This window comes from Chanos chanos, chromosome 3 (assembly GCF_902362185.1).
Source record: "Chanos chanos chromosome 3, fChaCha1.1, whole genome shotgun sequence".
In the NCBI taxonomy this organism is placed as follows: domain Eukaryota; kingdom Metazoa; phylum Chordata; class Actinopteri; order Gonorynchiformes; family Chanidae; genus Chanos; species Chanos chanos.
Window position 1 is genome coordinate 11,632,737 of NC_044497.1, and position 5,452 is coordinate 11,638,188.

A 5,452-nucleotide genomic window follows, 5' to 3' on the forward strand; every position below is an offset into this window, starting at 1 on the left:
TAGACTGCTTGGCCGTGACCAAGGGCTTTTTCACAGCTCTGCAAATGGCACACTGCTACATTTCATCTTGCTGGATAACATCTCTTTCTCTCTCTCTCTCTCTCTCTCTCCCTCTCTCTATCTCTCTATCTATTTCTTTCTTTCTTTGCGGCCTTGTGCTATGGTCCTTTCACAGCTGTGACTCTTTTTTTAGCAATTTATTGTTAAGTATAGATAATTGTATTCATTGAAATTCAGTCGTATTCATCCAAATGAGAGAGAGAAAAAGAAAAAAAACAAGAAAAAGGAAAAGGCAAATATTTTCCAATGTGTTCAGGGATGAAACTGGGTTTAGGAAGCCTTGCTGAAACTGCATGAAGTCCAAGGCCTGGGAAATATCTAGAACCTTAATCCACCTGAATGTTGAATATGCAGAACACCACTATTCCAAGAAAAAAAAGTATTTAACTAAACATTTAACTAAATATATACGTCATTTTAGTGGAGAAAAGTATTTGGTAGCCCAACTCAATTGTTCAAAAAACGTCGATCTGTGTAATGATTGGTAAATAGATTTTCTTTGTGTGCTTGCTTTCCTCCGGTCAACTGGATGTTCTTTGCGCTCTCTAGCATATGACACACTCATGGTTTTCTCGCACTTTACTGTAGCCGTGGATACAGAATGTAGGTGACAGATCTTCTAAGCACTCAAGGAAATTTTCATATCTTTATGTTCATATGTTAGGGTGAATTTGCTCCAACACTTAGACATCACATGAGTGTGTGTGTATGTATGTGAGAGAGAGAGAGAGAGAGAGTGTGTGTGTGTGTACTTTTGTATGTGTGTGTTTGTTGGCAGAGAGTGTGGGAGTCGCTAAGCAGGAGTATATAAGACAAATCCTTGTGTGATCCTCTTCAGCTCTCTCGTATCTGCCATCTGAACTAATCAGGCTTCATAATTACGACCTTGAGCATGCAAAGCACTCAAGGAAATTCAGTAGACCATTGGCTCTGTTCCCACCATTGGCTCTCTTTCCCCCAACGGCGTGTGACGTGTAGGAGTGTATGTTTTTGTGTCGCGTGGAGCGAAGCTGAGAGCTAGTTTTCGGCAACTATGTGCACGCATACAAGAGCAGAACCTTCAGTTCAAAACACTGGGAATTTGCTCCCAAGAGCATATGAACCAATACAAGTGGACATCACTGACCAAGATTCAGCACAAGCACAATTTACGATTATGACCTATCATTTGCTTCGAGAGTGACTGGTATATGCCACGTGGACAAGTACGACATACCACGGAGTCGATTTTTCAAATCGTTACATCTGTTCACAGCTGTTTGTGTGTTAAAGCTTTTGTTTTTTCTCGTGGTTTGATGTGTAGTGCTTTTATCTTTTTGGGCTGGAGTGTTCCTTAGCTTTTTGTTGTGTTTTGTTTTGTTTTGTTTTGTTTTTATGAATAAAGCAGTGGATGTTTACCTCCATGCTTTTTTCCTTCCCTGATCTTCCTTTGAGTGTCCTCTGTCTGCTTTTGCCATGTCTCAGCGGGCTGGCACTCTACTCCCTTAGCTTCACTCTTCCTTTATAGAACAAGACACCGCTTTTCTCTGTTTTCTGTCTCTCCCACACTCTTCTTTTTATTATTTGTCAGGGGACATTTTAGTGTAGTTAATAACCCAGCTATGATGCACCATGGGAATATTGAATGTAACCATCTCAGGACAAAAAAACAATGTTGATGAAAATGTGTTGTGACAGGCACAATTCACGCATAAGACACAGAGGCAGAGGAGGTGGTCAGTTCTTTTGTAGAGTGTGCTCCCAGGTGGGGACCTGCAGGTAGAAAAATGCTACTGCATTGGTCCATAGCAGAGAGGTGTTTGCCTTCCATGTTGCACAGCTGGGTTTGCTATGCTTTGAATCGGCTCAAGGTCACAGATTATCCTGACCAATGTGACACTACTTGTCACTGGATAGGAAAATATGAGAAATGTCTGTAACCTCATACATATATCAAAGAGCAAAGGTTAAACATAACCCACACGCTATGAACTGTGCTTTTAAATCAAATCACATGTCCTTGATCTCTGTTTTGCCTTGAAATACAGTCTGTAAGAGGATGCTCTTAAACACAATACAAAGAAGATGAATATAAATGTATATATTAAACCTATTTTTATATAGAAAAATTGTTGGAAAGAAATGTCCATTGAGAAATAAACGCATGCTTTTCAAATACAAGAAGTGGGAGAAAAAAATGGAATTACAGATCAGGGATATGTATTCAGAGTCTCGGTAAAGAGACTAGTAAAAAAGAAAGAAGAAAACTGAAAACTGAAATGAAAGCCATCACCTGTCCACGACTGAGGATGTACCCACATAGAGCTGCCAAAAGATTCGGGGGACAGGGTAAGATTCTGTGCAGGTGTGACGGTTGGAACCTACCTCAAAGAGTTTGCCAAAAACACATCCGCTTTAAACAGTTAGCTAAACTTTACTCAGTAAAAAAAAACAAAAAACAAAAAAAAGATTAAATGAAATAAGTGAAAATCATTTTAGCGAGTGAAAGTGCACACAGAAATAACCTCCGGTATCCTTACATGCACATACACCTTGCATTTTCATATTGTAAACATATCGTGTTCCCCACAATCATATGGAAAGCACTATATTCAATGTATGGGGTCAGCCTTACCTTTGTGAGAATGAGCAGAATACATTCTGTTGCACAGAATGAGAGAGTGGAGAAGAGAGTGACTAATACCCTGCTCCTGTTTGCTTCACCAATGGTCGCCTGCTTGGTTTGTTCAATTGTCACAGGGTTGTGGCATTGAGTGGGCAAAATCTTAATGACTGTGTTCAGAAAAATGCTTTCCTATGCAGCCACACGAGACCAGTGTCATGGTCACGAACCAAGGAGAAAAACAAGTAACCTGAAGCTTAATTTCATGTTGCACTTACCTCCACCTGGATGGATATAAGATATTTCCAAGGAGATGTTTCTCTTCTCTCAGTTTTTCATTATTCAGATATAAGATAGATTTTTCTAGAACCCAATCATTTGTGCATGTGTTCACATATTTCACCATGAATCTAGTGTGAACATCACTTTTATCTCGCTTCTGAAGCAGTCAACAGTATCACTTCAATATCAATTTAAAAATTCCATTAAAAGATACTACAGGCCTATATAGTATGAAAATCAATGTTAATGGAAGTGCCATTAGCCTGCAGGGAGATGGTAATGTAAAAATAGAAGTGGCTGTTAGCCATAATGAGAAGTACAATCACTGCATAAGCTCTCCTTACCACCATACAATGGAACATATACCCTAAGGCTTTGTCATCATCTTCTGAAGGCAAGAGAGTTAGCGGTCTTGGAGTGTACAGTCTATCACCTTGTTCAGTGAAGCACTACGCGCAAACCAGCTGAAACCTATGAGACTAAATAGGACAAAGAATGGAACAGTAAAAAAGACCCTGAAACTATTAGTCCCACACACATCCACTCATTATCTGGCAAAAAAAAAAAAAAAAAGTTGGTGGCTCGGCTGTGCTCAGAAATAGCTTTGGGATTCTGGGAAAAGTCATTAAAGGGCGACACCTTTGGGCCAGGTCACTACTCTAAAATGTGAGGCAGTCACAGCAAATCTGTCCTTTCATGCCAAAAAAAAAAAAAAGAGAGACAGACAAAGAGAGAGAGAGAGAGAGCACTCATGCGTATGCGCCACTGTTTCTTGAACCATCCCTCCGGAATTTTGTCCTCATGAGTGACACGGGACTAAATGAAGTCCCTCATCAATAGAATTGATTGCAGCGTAATCCTCTGAGCTCGGACGGAAAAAAAATGGATAAATAGAGGGGAGCAAATTGCTTTCCTTGACCTTTCACCCCTCAGAGGAATCTGAATCTTTCCTCCATGTACAGAAAAAAGGTGTAAATAAGCTATTATGGACAATCGAATGAATTCTCATTCATAACAGTCCAATGCACAAAACGATCCACCATCAAGTGGGATTCGCAGCTGAACCATTACCATTTACAAATGAGTTTATTAATTTATTGATACTGGCGTGATCTGTCCTTTCTGAATAGTGGAAGTCCCTTCCTTTGGGAAATAGGAAAATTGAAAAACTGTATTTGCTTTGAACAAAAGGGCATATCAGACATTGAACCATAAGTTAAATCTATGAACAATTCTTTATCAATATATTTGCTTTAGATTGTGTGGAAGTATCAGAGAGTGACACTGTGAAACAGTCCTTTTGGTTGGGTAATGAGAACATGCATCACAGGAAATCAAGTTTGTTCATTCATTCCTTCATTTCCTGTGCCGCTTATGTGGCGCCTGATTTGGGGTTGCGGTGGGGAAACACCCTGGACAGGTCACCAGTCCATCACAGGGCAAACACACACAGACAAACACATGTCTTTGGGCTGTGGGAGGAAACCCACGCAGGGAGAACAATGCAAACTCCACACAGCAGAAAGGGGCCTGTTCGCCCGGCTGGGAATCGAACCAGGACCTTCTTGCTGTGAGTCTCCAGCGCTATCTCCTGTGCCACCGTGCTGCCCCAAAAATCAAGTTTGGGGAAAAACATATTTTTAGCCTAGTGGGAGGTCTGACGCTCACGCACGTCATGCACGCTTCAACACATTCGTTTCCTGTCTATTCTAAATATTGCCGGAGCTCAGTGAAAGACAAATGTCAAGTCTAAATGTTCACAAGATGAAGTGCTACATACAAATATAACCCTAACCAAAGTTAAGGAACACTGTGATCTTTGAACATTCTTTGGACTAGTTCATGTGAACATAGAACTAAATTGCACTAATTTTGAAAGAGCCACTCCTCTGGCATTCTTTTGGCTTATGGGTCTGGAACCCCAAGTATCTAAGTCTCCTCATCAGTCAAGAAAGTTTGAACTGCTTTCCAGCTCAAATGCAACTGACAGTGACACGAGTCAAAACTCTACAGAATTTCTACACTAGGTGCACCAGGCAGTCAAGGTGTTCAGTTAGATTTCTGCTCCATGTATTGGCAAAGGTAGTTAATATCTTGATTGAACTGGACAAAAATGATGAATAACTTTAATTACCTACAGTATCACTCCCTGAAATAATGGCCTTGGTCAGCAGGAGCACATGCAGTGTTAATCAATAGAGAATCATATACATTGCCATTGCAGGAATGAATTTTAAACATAGACAAGTTTCTATATGCATGAGCTTACAATGCTCGAGGGATTTAAGACGATGTGATCAGCTCTGTTGTTCTGGCTTAGTTGTAGCAAGACAGGATGTGAGTTCCAGTAATTGCTAGATATGAGTTACAGTTTGTAGTTGTGCCCTAATTGGATTTTTTTCACTTTTTTTCTTGTTTTATTCAGGCACAAGAATAATGCTGCTCTTTCACGAGTGCAAAAAGTTGAGACTCTCTACGGACCAGATCGAGATGGTCATTCACATAGAC